Raw genomic sequence first — 15,825 nt, 5'->3', positions numbered from 1 at the left:
CTGTAGTATAGGAATGGAAAGAGCAGGCATCTTTCCCTCCTTCCCACTCTTTGTGGGGAACATTTACTCTTCCCCCATTATTATGATGTTATTTGTAGGGACTTTTTTCTTTTGTGCATGTTTTTTACTAGGTTGAGTAAGTTCTCCTCTATTCCTACCTGTCTGAGAACTTTATTTATACATGGGTGTTGACTTTTATCAAATTTTTTTTCTGAATCAATTGATGTGATTTTATGATTTTTCTTCTTTATACTTTTAATATGATGGATTACACCAATTGAATTTTTAATGTTCAATCAGCCTTGCACCTTTGAAATAAACTCCATTTGGTCATAGTGCATAATTCCTTTTATATGTTGCTGAATTCTATTTTCTAATATTTTATGAAGAATTTGTGTATCTATAATCTTGAGTGTATTCTTTTTTGTACTCTTTATCTGGCTTTGGTATCAGGGTAATACCGACTGCATAAAATGGAGATATTCTACTTTCATTTTTTGGAAAAGATCATGTAGGATTAATGTTAGCTTTTCCAAGTGTTTGATAGAATTCTCTATTGAAGAGACAGAAAGTAAAGTTAAAAAAAAGAGAGAGAGAGAGAAAAGAATTTACCAGTGAAATCATATATGCCTATAGATCTTCTGGAGGCATTTTTAAATTATGATTTCAATTTCCATAATAGTTGTAGGCTTATTCATATTATCTATTCCAATTAGGGTGAGTTGTGATAGTGTTTTTGAGGAATTGGTCCATTTCATCTAATGACTAGTTTATCTGTGTAGTTATTCTTAGTATTTTCTTATTATCATTTGGGGGGTCACAGGGCCTGTAGTGATATTCTTGGTTTCATTTGTGTTGTTAGCAATTTGTGCCTTTTCCGTTATTTTTTAAAGTTAGTCTTGCTACAAGTTTGTCAATTTATTGACCTTTTTAAAAAGCCAGCTCTTTGTTTCCTTGACTTCCTGCATTGGTTTTTCACTTTAAATTTCATTAATTTCAGCTCCTATCTTTATTATTGTCTTCTGTCTTTTAGCTTGGGTTTGTTTTGTTTCTTCTGCTCATCTTTTTCTAGGTTTTTGAGATTATTTTAGATTACTAATTTGAGTTTATTTCCTCTTTTCTAATGTATGCATAAAATTGTTATAAATTTCCCTCTCCACATTGCTTTAGCTTTGTCCCACAAATTCTGACCTAATTTTTATTCAGCTCAATGTATTTTTTAAATTCCTTTGAGACTTTTTCTTTCATCCTTGGATTATTTGGAAGTGTGTTATTTAGTTTTTAAGTGCTTGAAGAACTTCCTGTAATCTTCTTATTATTGATTTCTGGTTTGATTCCATTGTAAACAGAGAATATTACTGTGTATGATTTTAATTCTTTTAAATGTGTTAAAGTTTGTTTTATGGCTTGTGATGTTCTCTGTCTTGATATATGTTTTGCGGTAACTCGATGAGAATGTATTCTGCTATTTATGGATTTTATAAATGTTGATTATATCCTGTTGTCTGATAGTGTCATAGAATTCTATATTCTTGATGATCTTATGGCTACTTATTCTTTTAGTCATTGAGAGGGAGTGCTGAAGTCTCCAACTATAATCATCAAATTTTCTACTTCTTTTTGTTCAGTCAGTTTTTCCTTCACATATTTTTTTTTTTTTTAGACTATAAGAGAATAATTTTATTAAATTGAGTAAATTAATGAAGGCTAATAGAGAAAATACAAAAACAGAAAATGAAGATGAAAACTTGGTTCTAATAAAAGATTTAAAAATTGATAAACTCTAGGTATACTAATCAAGAAAATAAAAACACAAATTACCAATATCAGGAATGAAAAACATTAAAAGGATAAGCAAATACTATGAACTTTATGATAAATTAAACAATTTAGATATAATGAACCAAATCTATAAATAATATAACTTATTAAAGCTGATACAAGAAGAAATATGAAATGTGAATGCCAATATCTATAAAAGAAATTAACTATTAAAGTTTCTCAAAAACAAGTCTCCAGGTCCAGATGGTTTTATTAGCATATTCTATCAAACATTTAAGGAAAAAAATAACAGCAGTCTTACACAATCTCCTTCAGAAAAAGGAGTAGAAATATTTCAACTTATTTTATGGTTCCAACATTTCTCCAATACCAACACTAAACAAAGATAATACAGGGAAAGGGTACTATAGACCAGTACCTCTAATGAACATACATGCAAATATCCTTAGCAAAATATTAATAAATCAATATATCATGAATAAATGGAGTTTATGCCCAGAATGCAAAGTTGGTTTAAGATTGAAAACCATTCAATAAAATATGCCATATTTACATAACAGAGGGAAAAATCACACGATTATTTAAATATACACAAAAAAATTTAATAAAATCCTACATCAATTTATGAAGAAGCGAACACTCAGCATGCTAGTAGTAGAAGGGAATTTCCTCTGTCTGAAAATGCATCAATATAACACCTACAGCCAACATCACACTCAGGAATGAAATGCTAAATGTTTCCTCCCTATAGTCAGTGACAGAGCAAGGATATCCACTCTTACCACTTCCATTCAACATGGTACTCAAAACACAAGGAAAAGCCATTATGATCATAAGAAAAAGATCAAATATTTTCTTTTTAAAGAAGACTATGTAGAAAATTTTTAATGGTCTATAATCAATTACTAGAACAAGTAAATTTAGTTAGGTCACAGAATATAAAGTCAACATTGAAACAGATTAATTGTATACCTACATATCAAATGAAGAACTAAAATGTAAACAACGGTACCATTTACAACAGCTTTCCAACCTCCTTGGCATTAGGTGTGGTCTTTGACCAAGCTTGGCCAATGAGACTTAACAGAGGTGACTGCACTGCTCTAGGCATGACCCAGATAATCCTCCAGTGAAATCCTTAGTCCTCTCTCCCCTTCCTCATTACCAGAAACCTTGGCAGCCTTGGTAACCTTGGTCTGAAGATAACAGAGCTACAAAGATCGTTGCCTGGATCCTCAGAGCCCTGCCTTAGGAGAGAGGTGCCTGCTTGCAGGAGAAATTTTTATTGCTAATAATAAATTCATCGTGTTTGGTCCATTAACTCATATTACCTTAACTGATACAGTGAGAATCACTTGGGGATCAGATAAGAAAATACTCTAGAACACCAGGCTGCAGTTATATGCCAGGAATAAGATATATCCACGCAGCTGCGCATACATCTTAAACAAGCACTGAGTGGAAAGACTGAGATCCACAATGTGGCGCCACTTACGTAATTTGGAATACACTCCACTGTATGTTGAAGGAGTCACGCATATATAGGAACATATTATTAAATGCATTAGAAAGGCTAGGGTGGAATGGGGGTGGATTTTAGGAACAAGGGGGAGAACAAGTAACCATGAAACAATACTCAACTCAGCCACTGCAAGGAGACAACAAAGAAAGACAACAGGTTGGAGACGGGGAGTATGAAAGTACATGCTTATATTAAGAGGCGATATGAACAGGGAACTACACTCAATACCGAACAATAACCTGTAATGGAGAAGAAAACAAACACAAACACACATACATATAACTCAACCGCTTTGCTGTATATCTAAAACATTGTAAATCAACTATACTTCACTACAAAAATTAATAAAATAAACCTTTTAAAAAGAGGTTGTATGTGGTGAGCATACAAAGTCATGGACTGTTTAAAAATGTTAAGGATTGTTTAATAGCAGTCTGTTTAATAATGTGTTTATATTATTAAACAATAATAGTGATTGTTTAATAATGGCACAGTCTGTGCCATTATTTTACATTATTTTACATTATTTTACAGCACTGTTGTTTGATGTGGATAGATTTAGGATTGCTATGTCTTGCTCGGCTAGCCCTCTTATCTTTATATAATGTCCTTTTTTGTGTCTGGTAATTTTCTTTTGTCTGAATTCTACTTTACATTATGGTAATATAGCCACTCATACTTACTTTGATTAGTTTAGATTACTGTTTGCTTGATATCCATGTTCGTTTGCTAGGGTTGCCATAGCAAAATACCGTACCCTATCTTTGGAAAGCATCCTGAAATATTGAATGTTGTAAACAGGGTCTGGAGAAGGCAATGGCAACCCACTCCAGTACTCTTGCCTGGAAAATCCCATGGAAGGAGGAGCCTGGTAGGCTGCAGTACCTGGGGTTGCTAAGAGTCGGACTCGACTGAGCGACTTCAGTTTCACTTTTCACTTTCATGCATTGGAGAAGGAAATGGCAACCCACTCCAGTGTTCTTGCCTGGAGAATCCCAGGGATGGGGGAGCCTGGTGGGCTACCATCTATGGGGTCGCACAGAGTCGGACACGACTGAAGTGACTTAGCAGCAGCAGCAGCAAACAGGGTGTGATGGTGGCTTAGTCGATAAGTCATTTCCGACTCTTGGGACCCCCTGGACTGTAGCCCGCCAGGCTTCTCTGTCCATGGGATTTTCCAGGGTATAAACTTTGACTTTCTGCAGGTTCTTCAGCTCCTTCAAACCACTTTCTTCAAAGATAGAATGCTTGGCTGGCTTCATGGTGTTCTTACACTAGAAACCTGGGAAAGGAGGCAAAAGATAAATTAGAAACAACATGTAATCATTATAGTTGAACAAGTAGGGTTGTTAGACACTCCTTTTCAATCCAGAGATTCAGGAAGCCATCAGCACAATAATGTCCACCCACTGACTGAGACACACTGGGCAGTCACCCTAGGCACAGTTCACACTGTGTCATGTGGGCACCCTCCCCCATGCCCATGGCAAGGGGCACCCGAGGCTGGGCCAGGACACAGCTGTGAAAGGAGGACCTGAATTCTGGCACCTCGCCTTTTGCCCTTTGGGCTCCTTCTCCTTGTGTGGCCACCCTACTCTTTCTACTTCTTATTTCCAAAGGACTTCCCCCTCTAGACACCTTACCATCTTCTCGCTGGTTCTTACTGTATATTTATTTGGAGTTTTTGTTTGAGGTGGGGTGGGGTTGTGACCAAGTGTCCAAGATCTAACCTAAAAGTAGAGTCTGACTCTGCAACTTATTTTATGTGTCTTCGGGCAAGAAATTAACAATTCTCAGATTGTTTCTCCAAAGTCCTATTAGAAACAGAAAATGTGGACTTGAAGGTTTTCCAAATATTTAATACAACTGTTTTGCTGGGTTTCCAATGGTAGGATTTGGGGCTGAAACTGAGGAAATTTTTTCTTCTCTCCTTTCTCCTACTTTCCAAGTATTTAGCAGAGAACAGTATTAGAGTAATTTAGAGGGTATATGTTTTCCCTGAACTATTATGTAAAGTTTAACAACACAGCTAAAAGAAATCAAAGAAACAGAGAGCAACTTATTTTTGTCTTTACTTAAACCCACTCCCTCATTTATGCAAGGGAAATTATCATTAGCTGAATGCATTTCAAAGTTTTCATGGGAAGATGTTTTGATATCAAAAAACCTCTGTGCCCAAGAAAGACAGCACTTCCAACTTTATAGAAAAGGGAACTGAGGCACAAAAAAATTTTGGTGATTTACTCAGACTTTTCTACTCTTTAACTTGTGACATGCTAAGCCTGGGCCATGTATTTCTAATATTCATTTGTCTTTGGTTAGTTTTCTGTGTTCTTCTTTTTAAATATTTTGCTTTATACAAGAATATAATTTTTATACAAAAATTTTAAATGTGGATTTTTGAAGAAAAAAGGAACCCAAAGTCGCCTGTTGCCTCTGCTCAGAAGAGGTTATTGTTAACATCTCTCATATTACTTCAAGCTTGAGTTTATGTAGGTTTCTTCTTACAAAATGGGTTAAGATTGTGCATGATCATTTGTATCTGGATTGTCACACTCAACCACGTGTCATCTTCCTCACTTCTATTGTGGAGAACAGTAAGGATACACTTGTAAAAATCCTTTGAAATGGTTGATGAATCTTTATACAGATGATTCAGTCTGATCCTTCATATTTATGGCACATGCCACTCAGGTTATTTTAAGTTTTATGTTATTATTTGTAATAGTCTTATATTTACTTTTAATAATTTATTTGTGTCTCCACTTATTTCTAAACCATATTTTTACATTTTGAGATGGTCACATGATTTAACTTTTCCTGTTCTTCAGAAGTGTAACTTTGGTTTCTTTCCAAGTTATCTTGGAGATTTGGAAAGGGAACTGGACCTGATATAGAAAGGAGGAAAGGAGAAATGGAGCTCATCCAGGTGAAAAAAACATCTGTTCTTCAAGACACTTCAGTGATGGGCTTTTTACTTTGTCACACTACTTTTTTATTTGAATATGGGAGGCGGCGAGGAGTCTTACCTCACCAAAGAGGAACTTTGAGTAAGAATTTGATAGCAAAGTGTCTGAAAGAATGAGCACTTTCTTTAGCAATGCAACTCCAGAAGTTTCACTTCCTCTTCCTCTTCTCTTCCCAAGCTAGAAAACTCTTAAAATACATGGACCCTGTTGAAAAGATCTTCAGTAATAGAGTAGGGGTACAGCTAATGACAGAAAAGAAGCCAGTTTGGTAACCAGCCACAATGACAGCAATAAAAATTATCCAATTCCTCTCCAAAGAGTCCTTCTCAAATTCTCTCTGTGCAGTCATATGCACTAAACTTACTCCTCTTGAATTCACAGAAAGAATAACTCTTCTTAAAGTCTCTTTGCTAGAAAAACCAATAAAAATGGGAAGTCAATGGAGGACTCTTTGCAACCCGATGGACTGCAGCATGCCAGGCCTCCCTGTGCATCACCAACTCTCAGAGTTTACCCAAACTCATGTCCATTGAGTCGGTGATGCCATTCAGCCATCTCATCCTCTGTCATCCCCTTCTCCTCCTGCCTTCAATCTTTCCCAGCATCAGGGTCTTTTCTAATGAGTCAGCTCTTTGCATCAGGTGGCCAAAGCATTGGAGTTTCAGCTTCAGCATCAGTCCTTTCAATGAATAATCAGGGCTGATTTACTTTAGGATGGACTGGTTGGATCTCCTTGGCCCAAGGGACTCTCAAGAGTCTTCTCCAACACCACAGTTCAAAAGCATCAATTCTTCAGTGCTTAGCTTTCCTTATAGTCCAACTCTCACATCCATAATGACTACTGGAAAAACCATAGCCTTGACTAGATGGACCTTTGTTGGCAAAGTAATGTCTCTGCTTTTTAATATGCTGTCTAGGTTGGTCATAACTTTGCTTCCAAGGAGTAAGTGTCTTTTAATTTCATGGCTGCAATCACCATCTGCAGTGATTTTGGAGCCCAAAAAAATAAAGTCTGACACTGTTTCCACTGTTTCCCCACCTATTTCCCATGAAGTGATAGGACCAGATGCCATGATCTTCGTTTTCTGAATGTTGAGCTTTAAGCCAACTTTTTCACTCTCCTCTTTCACTTTCATCAAGAGGCTTTTTAGTTCTTCACTTTCTGCCATAAGGGTGGTGTCATCTGCATATCTGAGGTTATTGATATTTCTCCTGGCAATCTTGATTCCAGCTTGTGCTTCTTCCAGCCCAGCATTTCTCATGGTGTACTCTGCATATAAGTTAAATAAGCAGGGTGACAATATACAGCCTTGATGTACTCCTTTTCCTATTTGGAACCAGTCCATTGTTCCATGTCCAGTTCTAACTGTTGCTTCCTGACCTGCATACAGATTTCTTAGGAGGCAGGTTAGGTGGTCTGGTATTCTCATCTCTTTCAGAGGAGATTAATTTACAATTAAAAGTTTTTTTTTTTTTTTTTTCCCCACTTCCACTCTTTCATTTTCTAAAAGGAATGTTTTCAGAGACTTGAGGTAGCATTTTCTTTCTTCAAGGGATGAGGTTGAAACTCATCAGGCTTATTTCTATTCTGAGAAATGAACTGTTAACTTCCCTCACGTAATCCTCTACATTTTCCTATATCTTTGACCTTCTTTGTGTCACTCTTTCTGTTGTAGAGGAATAAATAGCCTTATGCCGACAAAAGCAAACTTTTCATGTGTATTCTTTTCCCCCATTTTGTTTCATAGTCTTTTAGCAAAGTAATCCATGTTAATTGAATACAAAATAGTAGTGGGGATACCCTAGTGGTCCAGTGGTTAAGATTTGGTACTTCCATCCCTGTGGTCTGGGTTGAATTCCTGGTCAGGTGTATAGGACCCCACAAGCCATACAGCACTGCCAGGAAAAAAAAAAAAATAGCTAAGGTGTCAACTGCAATTTCTATCTCAGCAATAATTGTCTAGAAAGCATAAGGTATAAATTACATTAGCTTTAGGAAGTATAATGTAGTAATTAACCTAGTCAAGGATGCAGAAAAACTTTATAAAGAAAAATGTCATGGAACATAAGGAAAACTGATGTACTAAGTTCATGGACTGAATGACTTAACATTTATGAAGATGTCATTTCTTCCTTAATAAATCATCATTCAAGCTAATTCAATAAAAATCTAACAGGATCTTTTTTACCTCCAATTTTATTGAGATATAATTAACACATAGTATTGTACTAGTTTTAAATGTACAACTTGATGATAGTTATTTGTATGTGTTATGAAATGATTACCACAATAAGTTAACAATCATCACCTTCAGTTCAGTTCAGTCTCTCAGTCGTGTCCGACTCTTTGCAACCCCATGAATTGCAGCACGCCAGGCTTACACAGTTACAATTTATATCTTGTGATGAGACCTTTTAAGATTTACTCTCTTAGCAACTTTCAGATATACAATATAGTATTGTGAACTTTTTTCACCATGATGTACATTATATCCTCAGACCTGATTTATTTTATAACTGGAAGTTTGGACCTTCTGACCACCTTTACCTATTTTTTCCACCTCCCATCCTAACAGAATCTGTTTAAGTACTCAACAATTATATCTAGAATTTTCATGGAAATATTAAGTATAAAATAGTTTAAAAATTTTTTAAGAAGACCAAAGAAAGTGGGAGAATTTGGAGTCATTTTTCTTAATATTAAAGCTTGATGCAATGTTGTTATACTAAATACTGTAGAAGAAGAAGAACAACAACAACAACAAACCCCAGCACATCAGAAACAGAATAGAATACACTCATATTCACACAATTTATCTACTTGTCTAATATTCAACATAGTATATGATAGAGATGGCATCACCAATCAGTGAAGAAAGAATGAAATTGTAGCAGAAAGTAGTGAGAAAATTAGCTTACTATACAGAAAAAATAAAGTTCAATCCCTATCTCATACCATGTACATGGTGAACTCCAGAGGAATTAAAGAGCAACTTCAAAAGTAAAACTGTAAAATTAATATAAAAAATAAAGGGAAATATTATAGTAATTTTGGAATAGAAATGGGACTCTTAAATAAAATCTTCAAGTCAGAATCCATGAGAACAAAGCTTGATGGATTTTAATATATCATTATTAAGGATTTCAGTTCGATGACATTTTCAATGGACAAAGTTGGCAGAGACATTATGGAACAGAATCACTTGTAATGTTCAAAGATGACATTATACACACACACGCAGATTGAGAGAAAAATAAAATAAATAGAAAAATGGGCAAAGATAAGAGAAGCCAATTCATTAATGGGGGACCATAATGTGATCAGTAAGTGAAGAGATGATTGACTTCACCAATAGTCAGAGAAATTCAAAGGGAACACAGTAGCATATAACATTCGTCAGCATGGCAAAAATTCTAGAGAGATCATACAGAGGGATTCTAGAGCTGCTCTGGTGAAGCAGCTCTCAAGCACAACTAGTACCAGTAAAACTGTGCAGTTCTAGAGAGACCTTTGTCAGTACCCGTTGAAATTAAGTAAGTGACTAGCCTATAATTTAACGATCCCTTTTCTGGATACTTATCCCTAAGAAACTGTTTCTCAAGTCCATGTCAGGACATGTGTGAGGTTGTCAATTTAAATGATATTTGTACTAGTGGGGAAGGCTTCCCAGGTGACTAGGAAATAAAGTGGTAAATTATCCATTAGTGGTAAAGAATCTGCCTGCCAATGCAGGAGATGCAAGAGACACAGGTTCGATCCCTGGGTCAGGAAGATGCCCTGGAGAAGTATATGGCACTCCAGTATTCTTGCCTGGAGAATCCCATGGACAGAAGAGCCTGGCAGGTTTACAGTCCATGGGGTTGCAAAGAAACATGACAGGGCAACTGAGAACATGCAGAGGGGTAAAACTACATGCTCATCAAGAGAATGGTTGACCATAATAGGGAATATGCCTACAATGATAAATTACGCAGCAGTTGGTAACTCTTAAGATAAATATGTTAACACAGAGCTCAAGAATATTGGGTTGAGTAAACATGAAGCAGAATGAGATGTATGGCAAAATATTTTGTCAGTTTGAAACATAGTATACAAAACAATGAGCTTCCTTGGTGGCTACCTGATAAAGAATCCACGTGCCAATGCAGGAGACTCAGGTTCAATCCCAAGGTCAGGAAGATCCCCTGGAGAAAGAAATGGCAATCCACTCCAGTATTCTTGCCTGGGAAATCCCATGGACAGAGGAGACGGTGGGCTACAGTCCTGAGGTTGCAGATGAGTCAGACAGGACTTAGTGACTAAACAACAACAGCATACGAAGCAATGCTATGCATCTTTCAAGGATGCTTACATATCCAATGACATTTACACAACACATTGAAGAAAAACTGTTAGTTATAAGGGGAAATATGAGAAGGCTTAACATACCTGAGATTATATTGTGCCTTAAGCTATACTATGAACTCAACTCTGCACCTATGAAAAAATATACACATTCACCCACAGCAAGAACATTTATCCATTCAATAAATACTTATTGAGCACCTACTGGAAAACAGTATCACCTAAACCTTACTTCAGAAATGACCATGTGTGACATTTTGTATACCTGTGTTCTTTTCTCCACCTCATTTTTCTATTTCTGAATCCTTGACTAACAAAAATTATACTTTTATGCTGAAACACATTTTTTCCTTTAGAATGACCATTTCTGATGCTACAAAACTGGCTTTTTCCCCATCCTGAAAATGACCCATTCTCTTGATCATCATTATCTGCCTTTCTATTTCTCATGTCAAGACTGTGTCTTCAAACAACTTACTTTTGCTTCCCAATTTAGAACAGTTGTCATTTCTTCCAAGTTTCCATTAAAACCGCTGTTTTCTCAGAGGTCACCAATGGTTCCTTAAGTTTAATCAAGTGGCACTCTCTTTGTTTAAATAAATAAGCATGTATTGTTTATACATGTTAATATTTAGCATGATGCCAGGATTTATTGCTGGTGCTACAGGGAGATTTTGTTACAGTCCCTGTGTTCACACTCAGTTAGAAAGTAGATTTGGAACTCTATGTGATGTTCTGATTACAGAGATCAGCTGTGACCAGGTTGCTACTGGAGCTCAAGGGGGAACTTTGGATTCAGGAGAACATTTTGGAGAAGATTTCAGTCTGAGTGTTGAAGGGTGAACCAGTTAAATAACATTAAAGAATTCTAGACAAGTAGCTCTCAAACCTAGCTGCACATAAAGCTTTAAAAGTGCTAATGCCCAGGCCCCATGCAAGACCAATAAAATTACAGTCTGGATAGAAGCTGGGCATGTATTTGAGGTTCCTCTTATGATTTGAAGGTGCAGCCAGATCTGAGAACCACAGATCTAGGTTGATAGATGAACACAAGAAAGGACAAAGGGTGCAGAATGGTAGGACTTGCAGTTTGTGAGTGTCAGAGCCTCTAATGCTGGACTGTCTTACTTCAAAGAATGTTTTAACCCCTCCTGTTACTGCTTCCATGTGACCACGGTGGTGTTAGGTTACATGACATCATGTTGCAGTGAGGCAGTTTAGTGGTTTAGAACAATGCCGCTTTGTTTGTGTTTCTGTTTGCTTCCATGGAGGGTCGGGAGGGAAGGGTTCCCACTTGATGTCATTCTCACCCTGGGACCAAGGCTTGTGGAGCTTCCACTGTTTGGAGCCAGTTCCTCTGTCAGGGGAGGGAGGACAGTGAATTGTACACCAGTTCTCACACTTCTACCTGCATGTGACTCATGACGCTTCTGCCCACATGCACAGGCCAGATCAAGCCTGGTGGCCATATGTGACATCATGGGGGTGGGGAATATCCCTTCACCATGTGCCTGAATTTAGCTAAAATATTTGTAAAAATGACTGTCACTAAGTTTTATGAAATCAAATTGAGCTCAGTTGGATGACATCACCAACTCAATTGACATGAGTTTGAGCAAGCTCTGGGAGATGGTGAAGAACAGGGAAGCCTGGTGTGCTGCAGTCCATGGGGTTTCAAAGAGTCAGACATGACTGAGCGACTGAACAACAACAGTTGCTCCAGGCAGCCAGCTATACTCATCTGTAGTTCTACAATGTAATGTAACCTGAAAGTAGTGATTTCATTATATTGGCCCAAGTAGGATATCCCCAGGGGACCTGGATACTTTACTTTTTCTATCTTATGTCTTTCAATTTCTTAATCCAAGTTCTTGACTTGCCAGAAGAATAAGAGTTGTGTTTCCAAGCTTTCAGCACTTCCTATATTATTCAGATGGAAACTATCTTTCATCTTCAGAAGATAAAACCAACATAACAATGACTCTTTCAGCCAATCAGAATATGTTTCTGCCCAGGCTCCATTTCTGCCTTTCTGTCTGTGGAGCACCACCCTTCCCCATAAGGATGATATTTCTAAGGCCTTTTGACTCATGCTGGTTTCCTCCTGTCTTTGTTGTCTTTGTTTCCATTGCTTGTAAATTAAAACAATATTTCCTAATTCTTTATGATCTCAAAGAATATAAGTAGTCTTATTTGATCCCTAAATCAAGTTTATGATGAATGGATTGTTCAATCTTATTTTACAGATAAAGAAATTGAGTTTGACAGATGTGAGACTTGATCTCATGAGATTTCTGAAATATTTGTATCTCCTGGGTTTGGGTGGACTCTGGGAGTTGGTGATGGACAGGGAGGCCTGGCGTGCTGCAGTTCATGGGGTCGCAGAGTCGGACACGACTGAGCGACTGAACTGAACTGAACTGACAACCACCTTGGTCTTCTTTCTACTCTGTATTAGTTTTTCCCTTTAAAGAGTCAAAGTATTCTTTCATTCACTCAGTTTCTCATCCTACTCAACAAGCAATTATTATCTATTGGAAGCATTCAGCCAGCTGTAGGGGGAGTGTATTCAGAGTCTCTTCTTTTGGAGGAGTACTCTGTTAAAGAAAGTGCTGTTTTTTGCTCCACTAACAGCCTTTCCTTCTCTTAATTGAACTATAGTACTTTCTCAGAAAACCAGCATATTCCATCCCTTGATCTCTGAGACCATAAACCCCTATCCCAGGCTCAAGGAATGTCTCTGATTGGCCTAAATCAGTCATAGACATCTCATAGATTGGATTAGAGAATTGACTGGTAGTGAAAGTCATGGAACAATGATGTAAAAGCACTTTCACTCTCCTTTCCCCTTCCCACAGATGAACTTGATGTCCAGAAGTATGTCAGCCCTACTGTGACCACGTGTTGTCACAAATCAGTAAGGTGGAACAGAAAGAAAAGAGCCTGGGTCCTTGATATTTTCTAATCTGTAGGTTGCCTACATCCAGATGTCTCTAATGAGAAGAAAAACAAATACTTTGTATGTTTAGGCTTCTATGAATTGGATTCTCTATTGCAGTTGAATGGTTTCAACTGACCATTTTGGTGACATACATAAACAAATCTTATTTGTGGTAGAGTTCTCAGTCATAGCTGATTTACCCCAAGGGACTGTACCCCATTCATAGCACTCATTGCTCAAACTACAAATGGAATGATTGTATTCTACTCAGTTGGGTCTTCTTCTCATGGTGATGGCTGATCCTAGGGTGCCAACCACAGACCTGCCGGTGAACTGTAACCTCAGGTCTGCCATGGAAAATGAGGACTGGAGGAACTAGAGTCCTCCTTCAGGGCTGTGAACTTATAAATGAAAGAACGAGTCATTGAACTCAGAAAGCTGAGTTATGGGTGGCAGAGAGGACTTGGGGCTGGGGTGTATGCTGTGGACCAGGAGCAAGCTGAAGTCATGATGAGCCTGGTCGTGGGGAGAGGTTCAAAGACAAGAAGAGAGAGACATTTGAGAGACATGCAGAACAAGTTATGCCTTGGGAGTATATGATGGGGTAGTGATTCCTGACCATGAGAGCCCTTGTCAGGAATCACCTCTTTTCTGGGTGACTCGTTGTCCATATAAGTGACTCTCTGACCTTCTCCTCATAGAAGCTCTAGCGAATCTACTAGAAAACAAAAGCTATACTTTGAGTTAAAGTTTTAACAATTCAAACCCTTCTTTCTTGCTTATATAGTATAAAAGGTAATACTTCTTTACATGTTTGTAGTTGGAATTATATGTGAAAAATACAGTACTTGGCACATAGTAGCAGCCGCATGAATGTGAATTCCTTTCATTTCCCTAACAACTAGGATTCTATGGAGCTAGAAAGGACTACTGGAAAAAAGATGCAAACAAAGCCTTGACCATGTGTATCAAGCTTGGAAGGTTGGTAAATTAGTGATCTTTCCTTTGACTTTGTTTCCAAGAGTCATGATTCTCCACATCTCTGAACTAGCTTCTCCAAGTAAATCAGTCTATTTTGTTTGCCTTGTACTGATCCCTACAAAGGAATAGGTTAAATGATTGACTCTGTTACTGCAGCTGCTAAGTCGCTTCAGTCGTGTCCGACTCTGTGCGACCCCAGAGACGGCAGCCCACCAGGCTCCCGCGTCCCTGGGATTCTCCAGGCAAGAACACTGGAGTGGGTTGCCATTTCCTTCTCCAATGCATGAAAGTGAAAAGTGAAAGTGAAGTCGCTCAGTCGTGTCTGACCCTCAGCAACCCCATGGACTGCAGCCTACCAGGCTCCTCCGTCCATGGGATTTTCCAGGCAAGAGTACTGGAGTGGGGTGCCATTGCCTTCTCCGATGATTGACTCTACCCACCCTCAGATGCTGGACTGGATCCACACAGATTGAGGAAGGGATAGTTCCATAAAGGAAGGGCTGTTGAGCAAGCAATGACAAGATGCATACTGCAACAGGTCATACTGTCTTCTGTGCTCCTCCAACACTACCTGAATCATAGCTACTTGGATAATAAGTAACATTTCTTGGGTGCTTACTATTTGCCTGGTACTCTGCTAAATGCTTTACATGGACCATCTTATTTAGCACTAACAGCAATTAGAGATATAGGTAATATCATATAATAGATAATATTATATAAACAGGTAATTGCGCACGGAGAAGTTAAGTAAATTGCTCATAACCACACAGCTGGTATGTAGTCAAGATGGAATCCAGGCTGGCTGGATTTCCCACAGGAAATCAGAGAAATTACAGAAGCTGATGCATGGGTCATAGATGAGAGGGAGCTTGCTGAGGGGTCCTCATGGTTGACAATAAGCAGGAGAGGCTACCCTTATCCTCTCACTAAGTGAGCCCCCAAAAATAGCCCTCTTCCCATTTCCTGATCTCAAGAGTCATGCTGTACAAGGTGGAGGAGATTTAATGATCTTGTAGTTAGTTCTTGAAAATGCTTCCAATTGTGAAATTCTTTTTTTTTAAACAAGTTTTACTTTGAGGTTCAAGGATCATACACAAATGACAGAAATAAACTACACTTCAATTTAAAAAAAAAGGTGAGTACCTCTTCACTTTCATGACAATGCCTATACTCCTTTATTGTGGCTTTTCAAGCTCTTGGTAATCTGACTCAACCTGTATTCCAACTTTCTCACTTGGCACTTCCACTTCTTCCCTCCTGATTTCAAGTTCAGTTACAGTGA

The sequence above is a fragment of the Bos indicus genome, chromosome 7, assembly GCF_029378745.1.
Source record: "Bos indicus isolate NIAB-ARS_2022 breed Sahiwal x Tharparkar chromosome 7, NIAB-ARS_B.indTharparkar_mat_pri_1.0, whole genome shotgun sequence".
NCBI lineage: Eukaryota > Metazoa > Chordata > Mammalia > Artiodactyla > Bovidae > Bos > Bos indicus.
The sequence above is the reverse complement of the archived record's forward strand: the minus strand, read 5'-3'. Positions refer to the sequence as shown.